Below are 26,198 nucleotides of genomic sequence, written 5' to 3'. Positions count from 1 at the left end.
TTGATCTAACTGAAACCAGAAAGTACTGAAATCAACTAAAAGAACAAATCTGGTGTTGTTGATTCAATTTTTTAAAAAAATACTGATACAAAATTACTTATTCTTAACAATAAAAATGGGAGGAAAATACAAAGTATGACAAATGGAAACATCAATAAAATAATCAAGGAAAAAAAGTGTTAAACTCAAGCTTAAACATTATTTTATTAAGCCAATGAAATTAAGGTAAACTACTATTTTTTTATGTTACTAAACATGCTACCTGCCAAACTAAAATTGATCTCTTACATCTAACAAATGCATAACATTAATTATTCAATTGGAACTATACAAAAAATAGTGATACTATACCATCTTTGGTTATAAAACCAATGCTAAAAGGGACATATTCATACATTTGGACCTATAATATTATAACGAACCAGGTATCAGGAAAAAATTTAGGAGAAAGTAGGTCAACTGTTAGAAATATGTATGAAAGTTCTGCTAGAGGCATTTCAATCAACACAAGTAAAAGACTATAATCAATCAATAAGTACATAGTAAGTACCTATGAGGGTGGGGCACTATGGAAGTTACCAAAAGTATAAAGAATAACAATAAAAGTCACACTTGGCCTCTAAAGAAGTTAACAGCAAAAAGAGAGGATGAGCAAACCACCACAATCCAATTTTAATTTTTAATTTCTGTAATGGTCTAACAGGGGCACCTGGATAGCTCAGTCAATTAAGTGCCTGCCTTCAGCTCAGGTCATGGTCCTGGGATCGAGCCCCGAGTCAGGCTCCTTGCTCAGTGGGCAGTCCATGTCCCACTCTGCCTCTCCCCTGACTCGTGCTTGCTCTCTCCTTCTCTCCCTTTCAAATAAATAAAATGTTTAAAACAAAACTCATAATGGTCTAACAAATACATCTGACTCTTAAACACCTATGCATTACCTGAGCTATATGTAAAATAGTAAAACAGTAGGAAAAGACAATGCTACCCATAAAGAAATGGAACATACATTCCAGAGCAAACCCGGGGTGGGGGGGAAGCCAGCTACTTGATCCTAATACCACACTCCCCTTTTCTCCTTTTTATTAATAAAACACCCTGGGACTGAGCTGGGCAGGACTACATTTTCTGGTCTTTCCTGCAGCACACTACAGCCATTGACTAATTTTCAACCAACGGGATATGACTAGGAGTAGCATATGCAGTTTTTCGGTCAAATCCTCAAAAAGAAATTATTTTCTCTTCACATCCTCACTCTTCCCCTGGGCTGGAACCAAGGCTTATGGGAGGCAGACAGATTCAACTTTGTCCATGAGGACACCACCCAAGGGGTTGGCAAAACAAGACAGAAGGAACTCTGATCCCTGCATGACCTCAGGACGTAAACCTGCCTACACCCCTGGACCAGCTTAGAGTTTTGTGACAGAAATGTAAACCTTCTATCTTGTTCAAGCCACTGGTATTTGACCTCTAATGAAAAGCCAAACCAATATCCTTAACATAATTATGTGTTGTAACATTCCAGAATATTATTGCTTGGTTTAGAGACACTTTTGTTTTTAACAAACAATCATAATTAAAAAAAAAAAAAATTCCTTGCACAAAATTTTTAAAAACTTTTACAGGTGAGTGTAGATTCACATGTTCTTATTAAAAAAAAAAAACCAATATAAGGGCCCCTGTGTAGCCATCACCCATTGTTCTCTAATGGTAACATCTTATGAAACTATAGTACAGTATCACCACCAGGATAGGACATCAATATAGTCAAAACACAGAACAGTTCCATCACCAGTTAGGAGTATCTGCAGGGAAAAAAATACTTGTCTGATGATCACTAACTTTAAAGTTGATTTATTTTGGGGCACCTGGGTGGCTCAGTGGGTTAAGCCGCTGCCTTCGACTCAGGTCATGAGTCCTGGGATCGAGTCCCGCATCGGGCTCCCTGCTCAGCAGGGAGCCTGCTTCCCTCTCACTCTCTCTCTGCCAGCCTCTCTGCCTACTTGTGATCTCTGTCTGTCAAATAAACAGATAAAATCTTAAAAAAAAAAAAAAAAAGTTGATTTCTTCTAAGGGTCGCATACGAACCACACAGGAAACTCGCCATCCCCAGCTCTGTCCTGACTGCCCATGCACTTCAATGCAGTCAGTTCACCGTGTAGTAAGGGCCTGCTACAGACTGGGCAAAGTGCGAGACTCTGGACTGGACCCTGATGAACCCAAGGATACTGAGGCCCTAGGCATGGAGCTCACGGTCCAAAGGAGAAATGGACACAAAACAGAGACAAGCAAATAAACTGCACTACATTTGTGCAAAAAAGAATGTTACCTAAATGTTCGGATGATCTTTGAAGGAAAAAAACCAGTCCAGAAATCTATCAATAAATAGATTTATACACTTTTTATGAGTCTCAACCAAAGATGCTATTTCACTTCCTCCCATTTTTTAATTTTCTTTCATTTCTTCTTCTACATCCTTTCTAGCTTGGAAAATCATTTAAGGTCCACAATAATCTGTCTGCTCTAATACATAAAGCAAAAAATAACTCTTGCCTCCTCTCTGCTCTCCCGGCACTTTGGTTACGTCTTTCCCCATCACTCACTGAAGCTATGGACCTCCATTACACTCGTGCACGGTGTACATGACCGAGACCTCCTGTGCACTCCCTGATGGAAAAGAGCTACATCTTTTTCATGCTTTATATCTTACAGGGGTCGGCCTGCTTTTGTTCCTTTACTTACCGACTTCACTTACTTGTTTTCACTTTCTTACTTTGGTTACTTACCAAAGAATTTTTTAAAAGTGTATAAATAACACAGATTTTTATATTTGATACTCTTAAAAGTACATAAATACAGATTTTATATTTGCTATTTAAAGGAAAAGCTATTTTTAAAGTTCTAAATACTGCCAAAATTGGCCTTAATCCTGTATTTTAAATTACAGTGCCTCCAATGGTGATGAGGGTACTATGGCACAGGTACTTTTAGACACTAGTGGTGGGATATAAATGGGTACAATCTTTATAAAGCATATAAAGCAATGCATGGGACAAGCATCAAAACTCTACAGATCAGGGTGCCTGGGTGGTTCAGTTGGTTGAGTGTCTGACTCTTGATTTCAGCTCAGGTCATGATCTCAAAGTTGAGACTGAGCCCTGCATCAGGCTCCACACTGGGCATGGAGCCTACTTAAGATTCTCTCTCCTCTCCCTCTGCCCCTTCCCTCTCCCGGCTTCTCTTTGTGTTTTTGTTTTTGTTTTTTAAATACTTTATTTATTTATTTGACAGAGAGAGAGAGAGAGAGAGATCACAAGTAGGTGGGGGGCAGGCAGAGAGAGGAGGAAGCAGACTCCCCACTGTGCAGAGCCCGAGGCAGGTTCGTGGGATCTGGGCCTGAGCTGGGATCATGACCTGAGCCGAAGGCAGAGGCTTTAACCCACTGAGCCACCCAGGTACCCCTCCCTGCTTCTCTTTCCAACAAATAAATAAATAAATAGATAGATAAATAAATAAATAAATAGAAGGAGGGGGTGCAGGATAGTCCTCAAGTGACTCCTTTTTCTATGTAACAAACTTTAAGTTAAGAAAATATGATCATGATGAGCACTGGGTGTTATATGCGACAGATAAATTATTGAACGCCATGTCTGAAACTAATGATGTACTACATGTTGAAAAAATAAAACTATAAGTCAATTAAAAAAAAAAAGAAAACGTGATCCCTGCAACAATTTTTTTTTTCATTTTAAAATGAACATAAAACAACAATATACATAATCTTGAACTATAGCTGGTCATATACAGTACTGGGGGAGAGAGAAAGTCGCTTTTTACATGTGTTTACATTCAAAGCCCTCTTAAAATATCTGATGACTGCTAGTTCCTAAAACAATTTTGAGCCAAATTCAATTTTCCTAATACAAAACAACATGATATTACTACCCCCCAACCTGACTCCGAAAAGGAATGCTTCAACTATTTCAAAAAAGAGAAAAAAAATAAATATACCGTAAAGGAACAGAGGAAAATATTTTAAAAACTGATAGGACAGTAAAACATTTATCTACTTGAGTAGTCTGAAATCTTTCAAAATCTCTGATGCACAATATAAGCCATATGGAACTTTTTTTAAAAAAGTTTTGTTCTAAATAAAATCTTTAAAAAAAAAAAAAAAAAAAAGGGGCGCCCGGGTGGCTCAGTGGGTTAAGCCGCTGCCTTCGGCTCAGGTCATGATCTCAGGGTCCTGGGATCGAGTCCCGTGTCGGGCTCTCTGCTCAGCAGGGAGCCTGCTTCTCTCTCTCTCTCTCTCTCTGCCTGCCTCTCTGTCTACTTGTGATCTCTCTCTGTCAAATAAATAAATAAAATCTTTAAAAAAAAAAAGTTTTGTTCCCAGGGCTCTTGGATGACTCAGTCAGTTGAGCATCTGACTCTTGATTTCGGCTCTTGTCATGAACTTAGCATCATATCATGCCCTGCATTGGGCTCTGTGCTCAGCACAGAGTCTGCTGAGAGTCTCTCTTCCTCTGCCTGTCCCCCATCTTTCTCAAATAAATAAATAAATAAATAAAATCTCTAAGGTTTTATTCCTTTAAGGAAACAGAATGGTTAAAGAAAAACTGAAAAAAAAAAATACCCACTGAAATAATTCAGTATTTACAAAGATGATAGCTGTTTTTGAAAAGGAAAAACAATGAAAGATAATAGAATTCACCTATCTCAGTGACACTCCACAATCACACATCCCTAAAATATACATTTACAAGATCCTAAGATGCATTAGACACTATATTAAAGTGTAAAGCAGGGGCGCCTGGATGGCTCAGTGGGTTGAGCCTCTGCCTTCAGCTAGGGTCATGATCCTGGGATTGAGCCACGCGTTGGGCTCTCTACTCAGCGGGGAGTCTGCTTCCCTCTCTCTGCCTGCCTCTCTGCCTACTTGTGATCTCTCTCTCTCTGTGTCAAATAAATAAATAAAATCTTAAAAAAAAAAAACACCCAAATAAATAAATAATAAAGTGTAAAGCATTAAGAAAAACAAAATGAAATCTAGTGTCCTCAGAGATAAATCCTATCTCATGCAAAGATATCAGGTAAATTAACCATGATCCATGAAATAAGAAAGGGGTCCTGTGAGTTCGGAGGACCAAGAGCCCTTCCTTCCAGAACAGGCCCCTATCTAGTTCCCAGTAACCTCATTCAATCGGGTTCCAATGCTTGCCCCTAAAGCAGTGTTTCCCAAAACAATGCACTGATGACCAGAGGGATGGTTAAGTCTGGCATTTAAAAAGAAATCTTCAGTAGTTATGCATATTAGAAATATAAATAATTAGCACATCAATCTCAATTTTCAAGACGTTACCATTTGGTATAAGGATAGAGTAAAAATACGCTTAAGATTTTGAAAAAATGGGGTGCCTGGGTGGTTCAGTTGGCTAAGCAACTGCCTTTGGATCGGGTCATGATCCTGGAGTCCTGGAATCGAGTCCTGCATCGGGCTCCTTGCCCAGCAGGGAGTCTGCTTCTCCCTCTGACCCTCCGCCCCTCATGCTCTCTCTCTTTCTCTCTCTCTCTCAAGTAAATGAATAAAACCTTTAAAAAATAAAAATAGGGTATTTACTCACAAGACTTTTGAAAAAAGATTTCGAAAAAATGAATCATTTCAAAGTGAAATAAGGAAATGAAAATTCAAGTTGTACTCACGTAACACAAAATCATAGTGGTTGCATGGATGTGCTGAGCTGGGGAAATGCATATCATATCGCTAAGCATTTGGCAGGTACATGTCCACAGGAGTCCCACTCTTCACACTGAAAATGCCCTGTCCCCACAACACCTGCCCATGATGCTTCATGTGCAACTCCCTGGCACCCTGGCCACCCTTCCACATGCTGGTGATGAGGCATTTCCAACAAACGTAAAATGTAGGTGTGTGTTAATGACAGAAGAGTAATAGCAGTACCTTTCAACAAGCTTTAACCAAACATAACCATTCACTCCTTCCGCTGAGGAAATTCAACCAAGTAATAGGTCACCCCATGAAAATCCCAGAGCCTTATTATGTTTAGAATTTTCACTGTTACTATAAACCTCTTTGGTCTCCTGCGCATGGCCATATTACTGCATACTCCTGGCTTACATGACTGTTTTTGTTGCTAGACTGTGGGTTTCCTGAGATGAGTGGTTTCCATTCTTCGCTGTGGTTCAATTCCTTTGTATCCCCCAGGGCCCAGTACCATTTTTTATATTAAATAAGAAAACAATGAGTAATTTTCAATTTTTCACTTCTGCAAGAAAATTTACTTTTTATGCAAAAATAATATGAAATTCTTCATCTTCTCCAAACAAAAATCAAGACTGAAGTGTGCATGATGTATAAGATTTTGTCAGAAACTATCTAGATTAGCACTATCATTAATACTCAAAAACACAGAATAAATTTAAACACAGTATTAATAACCAAAGAGAATCAATTTGGAATCTACAAATAAGTTTCTACCCAGTAAAATCTTAGACTGACTGCCTATCTTAGCATTCAACATCCACTGGCAAAGGCATAAATATGAATCAAATGACTGCCCATGAATGATGCAGTACAGGTGTACCGTATACAGCACAGACTTAGTCCTAACTTCAGGAGCCGACATTTTTTTCCATGTAGGTCTCCAGGTGTTACTTTTCTGGGGATTATAAACCAAGAATCTGTAACTGCTACTTCCTGATTGAAAAACGACATTCCAGAAAAGATGAAAAGAATTTCTTCTCAAAACTCTGATCACTTCAACTTAAAAAGAATTTTTAAATGCTTTAAAGATATCTACCATTAAAGAGCAGGATGGGAACTTAGGAGACACTGGGAAACTAGAATCTTTAAAATGAGAGGACAGGGGTGCCTGGGTGGCTCAATGGGTTAGGGCCTCTGCCTTTGGGTCAGGTCATGATCCCGGAGTCCTGGGATCAGGTCCTGCATCGGGTTCTCTGCTCGGCAGGGAGCCTGCTTCCCCCTCTTTCTCTCTGCCTGACTCTTTGCCTACTTGTGATCTCTGTCAAATAAACAAATAAAATATTTTAAAAATAAAATAAAATGAGAGGACATCCATCCACAACTATTTGAAAAAGAGGATTCCAAATTCATGAATCCAGAAAGTTCCCATGATGTAAGTGTTTGGCAAAATGGGAGTTACAGGTGGTAAATCTGAGATATGCAACCTCCAGAGTGAGCACTGTAGATCAAACGGTCCGAAAGTTCTCATGAAATTGAAACAACACCCCCAAGGCATTCAATATAATTCAACATGCCATTAATACACACACTGACAGCAGCAGTCTGCAAAGTGAGTGAGGGGGGAAAAATAGTAGTACCCTGTGTTTCCCCTAAGAAATATGAAGATACTAAGCTTTAGCGGCACACGTTATCCAGACTGACACCAGTACCCACACTCAACCCATCTGTCAGGAAGTCACGTGTCTAGCATGCCAGTAACCCAGGAACTGTGAACAGAAATGGGGGTCTTCCTTGCAACAGGGGTAACACAGGCAACTCACTCCTTCCTTCTCTTGCAGCATAAAGACACGTTCCGTGGGTTAGGCTTAATTAACTAGGCTTAACTAAACTGACTCTCATAAACATCTATTTTAAAAATAATGGAGTCATAAAACCATTTTAAACTTTCTGGCAAAGAAATCACACATAGAATATATAGCAAACATTCAAGTTGTAAGCAAACACCACCACAAAAGACAGCAGAGGTAACCTTCTGCTACCTGTGTGGGCCCTGTGAGATGCATTTTGGAAAATAAAAACAAAGACAATACTCAACAGATCTCTGAAGAAAAATGACTCTGAAATACAGTTATACCCACCATTATTAACAGTGAACATGGCTGTAAATATGTATGTTCTTTGGGATATTAAATGATGAAACTATGAAGCCATCGTGATTAGCAAGTCTTTTAAATACTCATCCAGATGACTGTTAATAATAATAATAATATCAAAAAAGGTTTTCTATATTGCTAATCATAATTTTATATACTTAAAGTTTGTACTGAATCGTGTTTTTCAGAAAACATCAATTTTGTAGATGTCTTATACATGATACATTAGTATAACAATTCGCTTACATCGGGGGCTGCTAGAGGAGGTTATGCGGATGGGATGATCAATAATGTGTAAAGGCCACCATGCTCCTGGGACTGCTAAGGGGAAGGGGCATGAGCGAAGAGAAGGAAACTAAGAAGGAAGAAAAAGAGCAGCTTCTGCCATTCAATGATGACCTATACTAATTATGTTAAAACCTCACCAAGCATTACCATTAATTCGCCCAATTTTACAGACGAATTAAACTCAACGCTAAGTTCTTTACTCACGTCACAGAGCTAAGCAGATCTGCACCCTGTTGCTCTGAGTCTAAGGCAGATAGTCTCACCCAGTACCCTCACTGCCTTTCTGGCTCCAAAACACTAAAGGCAGCCTCTGGCCTTAGTTGTGAATTACTAGTTGAAACCTCACCAGAGATCAGTTCTTAAGCACTTGGGATAGGACAGGCCTAAATTCAATGGATTTGCTACGAGGAGCATCATTCTGTGGTTCACAAATGAGCCCGGCCCCAAATTATCTAGCCAGACTTCTCGACTTTTCAACCCCATCCACAGAACGCTGCATATTGTTGGTTTTGCATGGAATGCCTTTTTGGTTCTCCTACCTTCTGTCCATGTTGGTAATGCATCTGCATTTTTTTTTACTTCCCCCTAAGGAACCATCTCTCCTGGGCACATTGCCCCTTTCTTATGGTGAATAAACATCTCCTAAATTATCTCTTTGACAAGCGCGCTCAGATTCTTCAATGAATACACTGTCGCAGCACTACGTTCAGGAATGCCCACCACCCGAAGACAGGAGACAGGCAGGGGTGTCCTTGTAAGATGATGGACTTAGAGTGTTATGAAGTCACATGGGGAAAAAAGATCTTGCTCTCCCGGAGCATTCCCAGGAAAGCGTTCCAAAGCAGCCCGTGAGCTGCTTTCTTGCCTGTGAGCTGGTATGCACAGGTGAGCAACAGAGCTGCAGGCGGAGGGGACGAAGCCATTTTCAGTGCATGGACGGTATCACACAAAGCTGGTCAAGCACGACCCCTCTGCATACCCAGAGCTTCGGCTGGAGGTGTGGAGCGAGGTAAGGCTGGAAAGAAGACGGGCTGCAAGGAGCCTGGAGGACAGTGCTTCTCCGGGAATGCTCGCTCTGCTGCCCGACTCCGAAGGGCCCCAAGCATGCCAAGGATTCAAGTCCTTTCTGATGTTCACACAGAAGAATGACCATTATACAAGATTCATTTTCAGGTTTACCTATGATGGATACTGACCTATTATTAACCACTAAATCAGTCATGGGATACTGTATTTGGTTTTCATAAACTGGAAAAAAGAATGACTAGAGCTTGAGGAAATCCTAAGTCAGCCTCCTATCACAGCCTGCCTGCTATGCAACGCTTGTCCGTGCTACAAAGCTTCTCACGCGCACGCCCGCATGTACACACCCACGTTTCTCACGTGCACGCCTGCACGCACACACCCACGCTCCTCACGTGCACGCCTGCACGCACATACCCATGCCCCTCACGCGCACGCCTGCACACACACACACACACCCACACACAACAGGTGTTTGGGATTCCGGCACTACCCCTTTTGTTTTGAATTGGTCACAGTCTTAAATAATGCACTTCAAGCTTTTTAAATTACACATTTGTTAAATCAGCTTCAAAATGGTCAAGTAAGAGGTTGTGGATTCTCTGGTGAGCCCTCCGGAACACAGTGATACATGACTGGCAAGACCACACTCTACCAACCAGAAACTCGTCCCCTGCTGGGATGCAACCAGCCAGCAGGCTGTAAAGGGAGGCTCACAGTGCTCAGAGTCCCTCAGATGAGACGCCTCTCTCCTGGGCCATGAGGCCAAAAGCCTCTCGAGGACAAACTGTCCAAAGCTGTATGTAGAACTGATTACTCATCTTCCTCTAAGAGAGCATCAGGACTAACTGCATTATGTCCTACATTCTTGTTTACCTCCATCCGCAAAGAGCTCTGAAGCTGCTTCATATAGCTAGGACAGCTCTTTCTCAGAGGACTTAGCAAGTGGTGACTTGCTTTTTCTCTCTCTATAGACCACGTGCCACAGAGATGAGTCTCCGTTACTGTTCTCAACCACCTCTCTCCAGACAGTCCAGTGACCTTCCAACACCCCATCAAGCCTTGCTACCATCATCTACAGACATCGCTGCTCCTTCTGCTCATTTTCTAGTAACTTGAGCACCTGACTTCCTATCTCTCCCTCAACACTACTCCGGTCCTCATTTTAAGTCACCCAATAATATGCCTCTTAGGCCCTGATCTGCTTATTCACTTCCTCTATGCTACAGCAACTAGCCTTTCCCATGGCTGCACCCTGCCATGCGTTCTCTTTACTAATAATGGCGCCACTACTACAACTCTGAACCCATGCATTCCACTCCCTGGCCACCACCTCCCAGCTTTCCAGTCACCTCCTCTAGCACCAGACTCACACGACTTTTAACCTTATCACGTCTCTCACCACCCCCACGTCCTTGCTTCCCTCCTCACCCAGCTAAGATTCTACAGATGGCTCCAGGATCACTCCCCTGTATTCTCCTTCCCAACTCCCCCACTTCTCTCTTCCTCATCATATTCACCTAGCCAAATACCAACCTTGATGAAACCCAACTTTCCACCAACACCGTGTCCCAGAGCAGATATATGTTGCTGAAGAGCAACGTACAACCGTTCCAGTGGCTCTAAGTCCATCACCACAAATTTCCAGTGAACCCTAAGCTCTACCCACACTGCTCAGGGCAGAAAGAAAAACCCAGTGTGGGAAGAAAATGCCATGAGGCTCTAATCACATATCTGCTACTTCTCCAACTGGGCTACATGAACCCTTGGAGATGGACCATGATGTGCTAAGAATAAGTGAGGCCAGAAAATAGACATGGTATTTTCTCCTGAACTACTGACTTTACATAAAGATTTCAAGGAAGTTAATTAAGTCAATGAACTGGCATAGAATTGCATCTTCATAGAAGTGAAACAAACATGGATGTGGTAACTGAAGCATAACTTAACATGCATTCACTCATAAGATAAAATATAAAACCTGAGTGTATGCCAAGTGGCTTCTGACAAACTCCTATGTCCTTAAGGTTGCACACACCTTTGCCTCAGCTATTACAACTAGATTAAAAAAGCACTGGTAATAGCTCTTATGGTTTTCTCAACAATGCATGAATTACTATGATTGGCAGAATTCAAATCTGTTTAACAACAAAAAACATTCTTCCTGTAACTGTTTTTGTTTCATTCTTTCTTAACTCTTTTTTTTTTTTTTTAAGATTTAGTTATTTGATGGACAGAGATCACAATTAGGCAGAGAGGCAGGCGGGGGCGGGGGGGGGGGAGGAGCAGACTCCCCACTGAGCAGAGAGCCCGACTCGGGGCTCGATCCCAGGACCCTGAGACCATGACCTGAGCTGAAACCAAGAGTCAAAGGCTTAACCCACTGAGCCACCCAGGGGCCCCTGTTCTTTCTTAACTCTTAACATAAATGCTGTCATTAGTGGGGTGCCTAAGTGGCTCAGTCGGTTAAGCCTATGGCTCTTGGTTTCGGCTCAGGTCATGATCTCAGGCTCCATGTCAGGCTCCATGCTGGGTATGGAGTCTGCTTAGGATTTTCTCTCTCTTTCTTTTCTCTCTCCATCTCTGCCCCTCCCCCACCTCAAAAAGTTTTAAAAGAAAACATTATAGTTTGTGAAGAGTATAGCAAAAATGCTGGGGGAATGGGCCCCAAAAGTGGTTTGCACAGAAGGAAAGATGCAAGGTTCTAGCTCATCCCACTGTTTTCTGGTCACTATGTTCTGATGATAACGCCTACAAATAACCTATCCTAGAAAGCTAGTTTATTATGCTACTGCCTTGTCTTTATCCACTATATATTATAACCCAAGTGTAAATTAGGATAAGGCTAAGTCACAAGTAACAGACCTGTGTAACAATGGCTTCAATAAAACTAATAAAAATAAAATAAATATAATAAAGATAATAAAAGTAGGTGCAGCAGAGCTTGCATTTTGCTCCATGATGGTCAAAAGCCATGATATTCTCTTGTTGTTCCACTATGTATGGCCTGCATTCCAAAGTTTACTCATGGTCCAACATGGCTAAACCAGCTCCAGCCATCACATTTTCATTCAAGTCAGCAGGACAGAGATAAGTACACACATTCTCCTTAAGAACTCTACCTCCAAGTTTGCCTGTATCACCTCTGCTTATATTCCCTTAGTCACAATGCAGACCATACATGGTTGCAAAAGGTTCTAAGAAATGTGACCTATTCTTGGCATTCATGTAGTCAGCTAAAATGAAGGAGGTGACAGACTAGCAGTTAGTTTCAAACCATATTTGAATAAATCCTTTGCCATGTCCCCTAAACATGTCCCTTCTACTTGAGATGAGGGAACAGCTAGTTTGTCAGACATACCCTGCCTTTTTGAGTCCTTCCCATAACTTAGCTCAGGGGAAAGTGTGTCCAGATAAACCACTGGGTTTTATGAACATGAGAACTTGCAGACTTACCAAGACACCTTAAAAACTTAAAAAAAAAAAAAAAAAGAAAGAAAAAGAAAAAGATTTATTTATTTGAGAGAGCGTGCGCGCACGCATGCGGGGTGGTAATGTAGTGGGAGATTGGGAGAGAGAATCTCAAGCAGACTCCTCACTGAGCATGGAGCCAAATGAGGGGCTCGGTCCCAGGAATTTGAGATCACAACCTGAGCAGAAATCAAAAGCCGGTGCTTAAGCGACTAAACCACCCAGGAGCCCCTAGACATCCTTAAAAAACAAATGACACAAGCAACGAGATGCCTCAAGGTTTGTGCTACTAATCATACAGTAAGAGGAGGAGGTATAACTTTGGCTGTAATGTGACAAGAATCTGACTGCTTCCTGATTTGACCAAGCCAGGAACAAAACTAACGTAAGTTACCGCTTGGATTTAAATTGTACCTTTTCCTCATTAGGAATCAAACTTCTCAAGTATATAGTAATGCTCTTTTACTTTCATAATGTACCCTAATGATGAAATAAAACTTGGTATTATTTGCACATCTTTGGTGTCTCCTACTTTAACATTTATTATATGCAAATATATACATATACAGAGGACTAAGGACTGAAAAAGAATGAGAAAAAAATGGAAACCGCTGATTTGTTACACAGTGATAGAATTATAGCCTAGCTCTTTAAAAATTCATTATTCTAATGCTCTTTGTGCAGTAATGTTTTCAAGATTTTTTATGAACACACACTCACGGTCATATATAGCTAGCTTACACACAAACAGCATACGGCATGGACCAAGATAGATGGTATCATGAAAACATCATTGGCTTTGAAGCCACACATAATTTTAAAGCCCAGTCTTACACCTACTGGCTGTGTGACTTTGGGAGAATTAAATGATCTTTGTAAAATAAGGATCACACTCGTAGCCACTTACTGTCTATTGGCTCCCGTTTCCCCCACTGATGCATAGTGCAGGGGGCCAAAACCTGCAAGCTCCTATTTTCCCAACTCCTTTGCCTGCTGTCTTCAGATAAGAGCAGACAATGGGAGACACCGGCAGGAGGCGGGAAGGGGAAAAGAATAGGGAAGCCATTTTCTTTCTGCTTCTGGTGGGATGGCTAGCAGATACAACCATGGTTCCAATGCCTTCCCGCTTTGGAAGGAAGGCTCCAGGGGTAGCGGAGCAAAGTGGGATAGTCTAGAAATTATCTTGAAAAGTAAACAATAGATAAACCCACAAATTGTTATTTACTCAAACAGCACCATCTCGTGAGCAGTACAAATATGTACATAGGCAAAATTATTTTTGCTTTTAGAAATATTCCTGGAGAGTTATGTACTTTAGAATAATTACTACTGAAAAGACTTCCTCTCTTAAAGCTGGTATCTGTCAGCCTCTCTTTACTTTCTAAGATAAACTGGGGTTAAGAATTGATTAACATTAGAAAGGCAGAGGAAGTATTATTAGAAAGAGTTCTAAAAAGACAAATTTAAAATGTTCCCACATTTACCCTCAATCCATATCATAAGGACTATGAAAGTATATAATATATCAGACTATGAAAATAACGTAATTCAGCAACTTGTGAAACTGTCAACTGCAAAATTATCTCAACTTGGCTTGCTTCTGCACCAAATGGCCCCCAAAATGGTACTGAGAGCCAGCAAGGCTTCCAACTGGACAAAGTTATGGTTAAGGATATTAAAGAGGATGCCTACTAAATGTGTTCATCATCCTTTTTAATCTTCAAGGCAAGGGGGGGAAATTACCTTAATTTTTAAGCAGAAAGGCTGAGGAAACAGTACATAAGGTGTTTAGAAAACAAAAGTAAGACAGAAGCACATAAGGTGTTTAGAAAACTAGAGAAATGGACACAGGTGACAGGGGAGAAAAGATGAGGAAGATAAACAGTAATCGGTACGTTTAGCATTTAGCATGTTCTAGGCACTTACTCACTACTTGTCATATATACGTTATTTAAATGTAACAAAAGCCCACAGGGTGAAGATAGTCTAAGTTCCGTTCTGAAAACGAGGAAAAATTAGGTTTCAGTGAAGATAAGTAACTTAATCAAAGTGACACAGCTGGTAGGAGGCAGGGTCTGGTTTCCAGCTCACATCTTCCTCTCCCCACTGCTATCCCACTGGGAAGGATGGCTAGCTGCTTCTCTCCCTCCCTTTCTTTTGCCTGCTCTCTGCCAAGTACAGGACCCCCACTGCTCACAAAAGTGAGTCTAGAGACTCCCAGGCACCACAGCGAAAGGTACCTCCCTCTCGCTCCCCATCATTCATTCAACAGGATTCAGTGAGCCTTCTAGGACCAGGATCTGGCTTAAAAAGACTATAAACAAGTACAAGAGAAGAAAAATGAGGAGATGCTTACTAGAATTCTGCAAGGAATCATCATTTCATTTTTATAAATAGGGAAAGGCTTAGAGAGATACATAACTTTCACGAGATTATAGAGGTAATTAGTTTACTCATAGTAAGGGTTTGAATCCAGGTCTGGTGGTCTAGTCCAGATTATTCAGAATCTTACCTAGCAATTCTGGAAGGCTCAAGAGTGAAGATAAAGCTGAAATGTACAACACTAATTCTTCCTCCTAGTGGTTCTATTCTTTCCCCAACGTTTTATTATGAAAACTGTTAGACATATGGAAAACTGGTAGAATTACACAGTGAATACCCACAGACTCACCACCTAGATTTTACATGAACATTTTGTTACACTTGTAATAATATCCCTAACCATCCATGCATCCCTACATTCATCCATCAATGTAGCTTATTTTATTAATGCATTTTTCTTTCTTTTTTTTTTTTTAAGATTCCATTTGTTTAATTGACAGAGATTATAAGCAGAGGGAACAACAGGCAGAGGGAGAGGGAGAAGCAGACACCCCGCCAAGCAGAAAGCTCAACACACAGCTTGATCCCGGGACCCCAGGCTTAACACCGAGTTGAAGGCAGACATCCAATAGACTGAGCCAGTCAAGTGTCTCTTATTAATGGATTTCAAAGTAAGCTGCAGAAACATTTTATTTTTTTATTTTTATTTATTTCTTAAAATATTTTACTTATTTATTTGACAGTCAGAGATCACAAGTAGGCAGAGAGGCAGGCAGAGAAAGAGGGGGAAGCAGGCTCTCTGCTGAGAAGACAGCCCAATGCGGGGTTCGATCCCAGGACCCTGAGATCATGACCTGAGCCGAAGGCAGAGGCTTAACCCACTGAGCCACCCAGGACCCCTGCAGAAACATTTTAAAAGGGAGTCTTTGAATAACTCCTAACACTGAACTTTAAAATATTATTTGTTCATGTAAAAGGTGGTCTCAAAACTGTATCAGCTATAATTTATGAGTCTTTTACTACCATTCACAAATTCTGTCAGCATGTAATCTTAAATAGATCAGCCTGTTTTTTTTTGGTAAGATTTTATTTGTTTATTTGACAGAATGAGAGAACACAAGTGGGGAGCAGCAGAGGGGGAAGCAGAAGGAGAAGCAGGCTCCCTGCCAAGCAGATCCCAGGATCCTGGGATCATGACCTGAGCCAAAGGCATCTGCTTAACAACTGAGCCGCCCAGGCACCCCTAGATCAGCCTTCGCATTTGCTCCAACAACCATGTTGAAATTAATACAAATTAAAGGGGCTGTTTAATAAAAGCTCACTTACTTGACTGTTGATAAAATTAAGCAGTTTTAAAGCAAATCCATTTTAATTGCTTCATTTTTCAAATAAGATTCAAATAAAAATTAGAATTCCCCAATTTTAATGTTATTTTTAATTCCTTACTATTTAAAAATTCCACAATACAGTAAATTATGTCACAGAAGTTTTAAAAACAGATTAAATCAGTGCCTAATAAACAACACATCTAGCAAGCCTTAGAAATTTATTCCTAGGATTTCATCTGAAATTGACTGCTTTATTCTATAATTTTCCTGGTGAATATGAATGAATTTATTTCCCAACCATGTGTAGCATGAAAGAGGCCTCAATCTTCCCTTCCAATCTGTTGAGAAGGAAATGAACATAGAGGGCTGGCACATTGACTTTCAAAGCCATTTCTGGAAACTGCCTGAGGAGTGGTTGTCAGCAAATTATGAGGATAAAAGAAGTCAAAACTGTTGTTTTGACACTGTATTACTTCCAATGGATATCGTTTAGTAAACAGCTTTTTTAAAGTCTAAAATCTGAAATACTTTTTTCAGAGAATAATTAAAAGTGAAATAGCTTATCTTACTACTTTCCAACTAAATCCAGGTGTTCTGGGTCGCAGATACTAATCTAAACGATCCGTGTATCCCTGCAAGGAATCTATCCAAGGAACCATCACAATGAAATTAACTCTATTTCATACGTCACAAAATTAGTTCAGTCCTGAAAATAAAGGAGGAGGAAAAAGCCATTCTTTCGCTTGGTATATAAAATCTACCAAATCATTCCAAGTAAAAATGAACTGAGAATATAATTACTGTTTATAAAGCACTTTCTTCTTCTCAAAGTTCAAAGTGCTTTAATTAGAAATGTTTTCACAACTATGCCTCTTTCTGAGTGCCACATACTTTTTCTCTTACTGTAGTTTTTCTTTCTCTCAGTGAGTCAGCCCAGAAAAAGCCAAAACTGAACAGAAAAATAACCATCACATAAAATAAGTTACAACTACCACACAGCATACCTTTCGTAATGAATTCAATAACTTTCTCAATAAAAGTAACAGGGAGAGATAGTTTCAATCTTCAAATTCTACTTTACTGATTTCTCTACTACAGCATTTGCCTAAACAAATAATCAGGACTTTGGCCTTATAATTTGGCTGGGACACCCACCACTGCAAGCAAAGGGAAAAAAAAAACATTTTTGATGGCTCATTCAAATGGAAAAGCCATATATCAGAAGTTATTGTGTAAAACCTCAGTACTTGTGATGGAAAGCGCAGTCTGGCAGAACACATTTAATTAGGGTTGGCTCTTTAAAACACTAAATACTCAGTTATAATCACATTACAGCTTTGTCTTATAAAGAAAAAAACACAAGAAATTTCAAGGTCAACCCTTTCTTGCTTTTACTCTTTTTTTAGGCACCAGGGGCAATTAAAAAACTTGAAAATATAAGAAAAGACAAGGTCAAAGAAGGATAGCATCAAAAGAAAAACTAAATAAATGTTACATTTTTCTAACTCACAATATTAAGTATTCAACATTATCAGTAATTCTTTTAGTGACTATCTGAAGACTCTATTAAAACCCAAATAGCAGATTTTCATAATTTATTTGAGTTAGAAATCTGAGTAAACTTCTAAACCACTATAAAATCATAGGCTTTTCCCAAAACAATTTTTTAAACAAAAGTTATCTTTTAAGTATTACTAAGTAATATTTGTTATCTAGTAGTGACCATTTCTGTGTTCCTCCCAGGTGCCTGGCTCTTTCTACACTTGCTCATTTGATCACCTCAGTATCCTACAAAGGAAGGCATTATCCTCATTTACCATGACTAATCCGAATCACTAAGAAGTTAGTAGCCCAAAAACACCTAGCTGAAAGACTTCAGTGTTGGCATTCAGTTCTAGTTCTGCCTGATACCAACAGCCAGTCTCACACTTGCTCCTCTTCCATAATTCCAGTTACCAAAATCTAGAGCCAGTCCCTCCAAAGGTTAATGTAAATGGTAGCCTCCAAAATCAGAAAAGAAAATAATCTTTTATTTTCTGGTTGTTTCTGGTTGTTGTTAGATTTTAAATTTAAGTAATCTCTATACCCAACATGGGGCTTGAATTTACAACACCAAGATTTACAACTCCAAGATCAACCCACATGCTCTACTGAGCCAGTCAAGCACCCAAAAAGAATCTGTTTCAATCACAGAATTACTTTTGAAGGGGCTCCTTAAACATCCTGAAATGCCCTTTACACACACCCCTAACACATTTGCGAGGTTGGGATAGGCTGTAAGTGACCTGCTTTGGCCACACCATAAGCAGGATTGTGGTTAAAAACAAAGAATGACTGGCACTGAAAGATGTCTTAGCTATCAACCTACAAGAGACCAGTGGCCTCCCACACAGGATTTCAGCAAGGGGAGTTCCAGCATGACCTACTTAGTACTATTATGAACTGAAGTGTCCCTGTAAAATTCATATATCAAAGCCCTAACCCCCAATATGATGGTAACAGAAGATGAGGCCTTTGGGAGGTGATTAGGTCTATAGGAGGTCATGAGGGAAAAGCCCCCATGTTGGGATTAATGGCCTTACAACAAAAGGAAGAGATACTAGAGCTTTCTTTCTCCACCCTGTGAAAATATAGCTTGACCATCTGCAAGGCAGGTTGAAGCCCTCACCAAAAATTAAATCCGCCAGCACCTTGATCTTTCCAGCTTCTGGTATTGAAAGAAATAAATACCTGTTGTTCAAACTATCCAGGCTATGGTATTTTGTTAAAGTAAGGTGATCTATTTGTTACCACCACACAGCTGGCTCCATCACATCACAAATCAGAGGGGTAAGGGTCTTCAGTCATTTGCTTTGCAGAAGACGTTTAATGATGTCACGGGGGATACTCTTACAGAGTAAAGAATTAAGTATCAACTGCTTTACAAACTATAACTAAGACTACCAATAGTACTGGTATCTTTGATTAAGTGAACGTTTGAAATATTTATTAGAATTCAGGTTAGGTCAGCATCAAGTCTTTCTGTATTAAAATCTTTGGCTAATTTTATATTCAAACTATCAAAAAGAAAATATAATCCTTTCAGTTAAATTAGTGAATAAGAAATGATCCCATAGCAATGGTTGTCAAGGCAAGTTCATTTAGGAAGCAAGGAGAAATCCCTTGTGGGCAGTATCTATTTAACAATCAAATTTTCCTTTCTGACTGTCACTGGCCAAATTCTGCACCACATAAAATGACAAGCCAGTTGGAGAAAGAGCAAAAACATGGCTGGTGTTTCAAAACGTTTTTTACATAAATTTTAAAGTATGAACAGACCAAAAAGATATTCTCTTAAATTTTTAAACTGGCTTACATAAGTTTTTCAGAGATTTTCTGACCACTCATTTCATCTAAATTATTTTGATTTTAACAAGGAGCAACAGAGCTCCAATGCAGGTTAAAGAAAAAGTTATTTACATGAGGAAAAATGGTGTATCATTTTAGAAGTGATTTCATACACAACACCTCATTTATTCTTCAAAATAACTTGGTAGGGAAAAAAAGCCTTATTTATCAGCTTTAGAAAGTAGGATAATGAGATTCAAAGAGTTAAAGAATTTGTCTAGGATCCATGCTAAGCTGGGACTCCATCCCAAATCATCGGAGTCTCAATATCAAGCTCTGAAAATCTCCCCTTACCCACAAGGACTTCCAGGAATGCCACAGAAGTCCACTGAGAGATGCTTGTGCTGTAATCCAAGGGCCCTGGTGTAAGCTCACAAGAGGCCGGGCCAGCACCTCCTGCCACTGGGGGGCTATGAGCTCCAGCCTCGTGAAGATCCTTGTGGGTAAGTCCCTACGTCAGGTTCTGCGGGAACCCTCATGAACTCTACTGCCTGCTGCCTGGGAAAAACCGGCTACTGCCCTCACCGCTAATCCTCCCTGGGATTCCAGGAAATGAAATCCAGTCTCTGCAGAAAAGTCACAAAATCCCTAGATACCTTAATTTCCTTTGTTATTTTACATGTGCCACCTACAGAAATGGCCTGCTTTCCATAAAGGAATCATAATGCGTCCCTGCGGCCGCAATATGGTGACAAGGTCATAACCCTGAATGAAGGAGGAAGCCCGAAAACTGTGTTTAATGATGATCCAGAGCTGAAAACAAGTACAAATCTTATCTTTGGCTGAAATTATGGACCATAGCACACCTAACAAAATGATATTTGAGATACACTGAATGTTGTATGTATAAAACCTTAAGGGGGTTAGACAGGACATAAAACTACAGGCATAGCAAAGAGGAAGATGATGAGGCTAACAAAAATTCATTAAAAACTGAATATTATCTGCCAAAAGAGTTAAGTGAGATTTTGGTATAGATTAATTTTTTTAAAAATGCAGTGTCCAGGGACGCCTGGGTGGCTCAGTTGGTTAAGCAGCTGCCTTCGGCTCAGGTCATGATCCCAGCGTCCTGGGATCGAGTCCCACATGGGGTTCCTTGCTCCGCAGGGAGCCTGCTTCTCCCTCTGCCTCTGCCTTCCACTCTGTCTGCCTGTGCTTGCTCTCGCTCGCTCTCTCTCTCTCTGACAAATAAATAAATAAAATCTTAAAAAAAAAAAAAAATGCAGTGTCCAGAATCCACTCCAGTCTGCACTGGAGTATTGCAGTGATGGTTAGACTTCAGGAAAAGCTAAGTAAACTGATAGAGCAACAGAAAACAATGACAAGAGCAACAGAAAGAAAAACCAAGATAATACAAGAGGAGGAAGTCAGCTGAAACCGTCGGAGCTGCTCACAACATGTTGCCCAGCACGTAACAGCACTGGCTCAATGGTCTGCAATGCTGGGCCCGCAGCAAAACAGATCCAAGCACGGGAAGGGACCTGGACCACGTGAGTGGTGCTAAAATGGACTGGCTACATCAGAATCATCCAGAAAGCTTTCTGAAAATGGATATGACCCGGCCTAAGCACAGGTGTAATGACTCAGAAATTCCAAGGTGTGAGTACACACATGCGCATTTTTTTAGAAGCATGCCAGGTTGATCGCTGATGTTTGGAAGGCACTACAAGACCTTTATCCTCGTTTCTCCTAACCTTCGAATTCTACAATTCATTAAAAAACACCACCCTTGGGGCGCCTGGGTGGCTCAGCTGTTAAGTGTCTACCTTTGGCTCAGGTCGTGGTCCCAGGGTTCTGGGATCGAGACCTGCTCAGCAGGAAGCCTGCTGCTCCCTCTCCCGCTCCCCCTGCTTGTGTTCCCTCTTACGCTTTGTCTCTCTCTCTCTCTCTGTCAAATAAATAAAATCTTCAAAAAAACCCAAAAACACATTAATTAAAACCGTAGCACGCTTTTCTAAACAGTAAAGCAATGAATCAATTGGTGCCTCTTCCATTTTGCCAGCATTTTAGAGAAATATCTAAACCAAAAAGCTATAAAGAGGAAGAAAATCATTTTTTTCTTGTACTGCAAAATTATGAAAAGGCTTGTTGACATGTATTACTATTACAGGTACTCCCAGGTAAAGTAATATATTAATGTATAATTGAGTCTAACCACCACTTTCAGTGAGTGACATTAATCACACTTCACACATCTGAAAACATTTAAAAAAAAAAAATCCATACGAGTAATTTTCATTACTCTCATTAACTGGGAAAAAAAAAAACCTAACTCATGGTCATTAAAATATATTAATAATTCCTCCATTCATTTACTAGCTTCTATTCAAACATCATGGAAGCATTCACCAAATACTGCAGGACCCATAATAAACAGAAAGGAGCAGGGATGTGCTGCATGTTGGAATGGCTAGTCTGGGATACACAAACTGAGAGCAGCCTAGTTACAAGAACACCTAATTGTCAAAATTCAATCTTGGTGCAACACGAGTGATACTGTATTAAGAAAGTAGATTTTAAAATGCAGAGGAACTCTACATTTCTTTCTTTATGCTGACAAAGAAATAAGCATCTGTTTTTAAGGGCAGTTCAATATTTAATCTACTCAAGTTGATAAGTGTGCTGTAGTTGTGTAAGAGATGCCCCCTTTCAGGAAATAACACATACAAGTATTTAGAGATAAAGGGCCATGATGCATGTAACTTACCCTCGAACGGTTAAAAAAAAAGGGGGGGTGCGTGTGCGTGTGTGTGTGTGTGTGTGTAGAATGAAAGAGGAAGAGGAAAGGGATACAAACACAGAACTAACAGGATGAAATGGTAATACTAAATCAACCTGGAAAGAGGCGTAATTTTTGGTAATACTTTTGTTTTTGGAACTTTTATACATGCATGAATTTATTTCCAAATAATTTTTTTTTTAAAGATCATGAGACAGATAAATGAGAAAAAAAAACCCAGCAAAATGTTGCTCATTCTTAAAGATGGGTTATGGATAGATGGTCATTCTCCCAACCTCTCACTTTTATCTATCTTTGAAATTTTCTACAATAAAATGTTAAAAAATAAAAATAAAGAGCACATGAAATTATGTATGTAAGTTAGCTACTAAAGTGACTGGAAAACAGAAGGCATTTAATAATGACAGATGTGTTATTATAAACTGAATTCACTCTATCTGGAGTGTAGACGAGTTACTAGCGTTTAGTATTTCAGTACGTGCAGCAAATTTACTGACAGGCCACAGATGTAAGGTGCTGTGCTGGAGACAGCAGTGAACACGCTCACATTAAGTCAAACACCAGCCGACACACTCAGGACTCAGGTTAGGACGAGAAAGGACAAGAAAACAAAGGTTAAGAGTCAAAGGAACTGAGCTCAATTCCAAACCAACAACACCTCTTTCCTAGGTGAATCTTAGAAAAATCTTAACTAGGAACATCTCTTCATCAAACATATTATAAAAAGGTAAAACCATGTATTTGACAAGCTTGTTATGAGAATAAAGTGAGATACATGAAAAGTGCTCTATAAACTCTCAAGGGTTACAGACATCTTGGTTTTTGCTGTATCGTATGTAGAGGCCAGTTATGGAGAATGAGGTCTGTATACTGTAGTCCACGGCACAAAGAAGAGTTAAGCATGCCACAGCGGGGGCACCTGGGTGGCTCAGTGGGTTAAAGCCTCTGCCTTCAGCTCAGGTCACGATCCCAGGGTCCTGGGATCGAGCCCCGAATTGGGCTCTCTGCTCAGCAGGGAGACTGCTTTCTCCTCTCTCTGCCTGGCTCTCTGCCTACTTGTGATCTCTGTCTGTCAAATAAATAAATTAATTAAATCTTAAAAAACAAACAAACAAACAAAAAAAACATGTCACAGATGAAGAGCACACCTGGCTAGGAGAGAAGAGGAAGTCTTCGTGGGGAAGGTGGTACTTGAGATGGCCCTTAATAGATGGATGGGCAGAATAAAGTCAGAAGAGAAAGCAGGATTCTAAGTGAAAGAGAGAATCCAAGGAAAGACATGAAAGGGGGAGGCGCCAGGCATGTAATGAGCAACAGAGCTCTTGCTAGAGCCTGGGAAACAAACAGCAGAATAACCAGAAATATATCTGAAAAAGTGAGACTAAACTGGAGAAAGCCTTGCCTAACTGCTGGGAGGGTCCAGACGTGTGGTTCACTACTCAGTTCGCACAAGGAAGCTCCTCTTCCTCTCCCAGTGCCAGCAAGACTTCACCATCCAAAACTAGGAAGTCTCCAAAATAAGGCACTCTGTTTCAAAGGGAATGACTCAAGCAGCAGATACCAGGCATATACTGCTATGTAAAGAAATGCTTTCTACTGAGTTTCCAGAAAAAACTCAATCCCAGTGCAAATAAATTTAATCCAAAAGAGTTTATAATTTACATTTGGCTTTGGAGTTGTTGGTTTTTTTCAGTGAGGAGCTTCCAAATCATATTTTTCTCAAGCCAATATTAAAGTAAGAAAACTCCTTAACTACCAACCAAAAGATCTTCAAAAGTGATCGCACAACTGAAGTTAAATTTCCTCATTAACTTGATTAACTTTCATGGAATGTGACTTAATTCGAAATTACATGACCATATTTTCTTTTTCTTTCCCCCATAATACATAGCTGTGCTTTGGAAGAGAACACCCTTTTGCTGTTTTTTATAAAATTTTAAGTCGCATATTATGAAATAATGAATAATCACTCTTATCATTACTCATAACTTTATATGAATAGATTTATTAAGTGTAAGAAGCTATATAAAATGTCTTTTGACTATAGTACACTAAAAATCTAGGTCCATTTTCTTTTTTTTTTCTTTAAGATTTTTATTTATTTATTTGAGAGAAAAAGAGAGCACAAGTGAGGGAGCACAGAGCAAAACACAGAGGGCTGGATCCCAGGATCCTGGGACCATCACTTAAGCCAAAGCCAGATGCTTAACTGACTGAGCCACCCAGGTGCCCCCATAAGTCCATTTTCATGTCCTTAACTAACATAAATTTTTTTTCACCACTACCTCCCCCAGACTCTGAATATTACGTTTTTTAATGGTAAGGGCTAAGGCCATAGAATCATCAAAAGTTATATGGAAAATAGTCTTAGCAATTATCCACCCTGACCTTCTCATTCAGTAGACAAAGAAACTGGAAGCTGGGAAAATTAAGGGACTTCCTTCTGGTACCCTGCTAACTAGGTAGGGCAGAGGTAAAGTGTAAAAGCTCTTTGGCACCTAGTACTAATGACACCACATTATCATACTGGACATTATTCTGGTAACACATAACTGCAAGGAAAACTAAACATAACACACGAATCTATGTTTGTCCTTATAAAAAAAAAGAGTGCAAAGTATTGCCTTTGTTTTGAAGAAAGCAGTTAATGAACTTATACTATCATCTCTTCCCCCAAAATTTTCAACCAGGGGCATCTGGGTGGCTCAGTCGGTTAAGTGTCTGCCTTCAACTCAGGTCATGATCTCAATCTGGGGATCGAGCCCCACATCAGGCTCTCCGCTCAGTGGGGAGTCTGGTTCTCCCTCTGCCTCCACCCCCTCCCCTGCTCACGCTCTCTCTCTCTCTCAAATAAATAAAACTCTTAAATGAAATTTTAAAATCTTAAAAAAAAACTTCAACCACCCTGAAATATTGGAAAATATTAGCTTTTATATACTTGCACCAGTTTAACGATGGAAAAAAAGAAAATACTAATGGATTATGAAAAGCCTTTCCACGGGAAGAAAGCAGCCATTGCTGTGTTGCCTTCAGAGACCATGAGTGCGCCAGCCTGGTACAGCCTCGTCATCTGAAACAAGGGCAAGTCAGAGCACAAACCTCGGCAGGCCCGGCTTTCTAGGGAGCCTGCTCATCACCAAACACAAAGCAATGAGGGAGCACAAGTGTAATTCAAACCACAGTATTAAAAGAAATCAAAGGAAGGCAAACCTAGAAAGCCTGGTCCACAAATCAATTCCAAAAGTCAACAGAGGTCTCTTAACCCAAAGATGTTCCCAAGACCACTACCAAGTCCATTATCAAACAGGACTACATTTTCCTATTGTACTGATATTCCTTCCGGAGCGTGGCGAGCACATCACAGCCATAATTTTGCTGTGGATTTCAGCCCTGGGTAGCATTCCTTCAAACAGCCCAACTGTGCACGACGTGGTACGCATACACTGCTAGTTTAGGAAGAGTGCCTGTGCCAAAGTACCGGTCTGCTTTTTGTTTCTCCTTTAGAAAAAAGCAAAAGTTCAGTTTCTGAGACTTCACATGCCACAGACCCGCCCCACAAACACCAGGGAGAGCCGAAGCTAGACTTGCCACCCCTCGTGTCTTCAACATCGTGAAGCAGAAATGAGGCTTTACTGTTGGGTGGGAAAGGATTTTCTACAGTTAATGAAATCTGCTTCCAATCTGATAAAACCCACATTTGTGCCACTTCAGAATTTAATAAAAAACTCTTCAAAATGTGCTAATTTGTTGCTGAGCAAATGAAACCT

At 40.1% G+C, this 26,198-nt stretch overlaps 1 protein-coding gene across 4 annotated transcripts in view; it reads right to left on the bottom strand.

The window, feature by feature from the left end:
• Positions 1 to 26,198, bottom strand: part of DYM (dymeclin) — a 335,376-nt gene that overhangs the window by 211,311 nt on the left and 97,867 nt on the right. The window lies entirely within an intron of this gene.

Source organism: Mustela erminea, chromosome 13 (genome assembly GCF_009829155.1).
Source record: "Mustela erminea isolate mMusErm1 chromosome 13, mMusErm1.Pri, whole genome shotgun sequence".
NCBI classification, from domain to species: domain Eukaryota; kingdom Metazoa; phylum Chordata; class Mammalia; order Carnivora; family Mustelidae; genus Mustela; species Mustela erminea.
The sequence above is the reverse complement of the archived record's forward strand: the minus strand, read 5'-3'. Positions and strand labels throughout refer to the sequence as shown.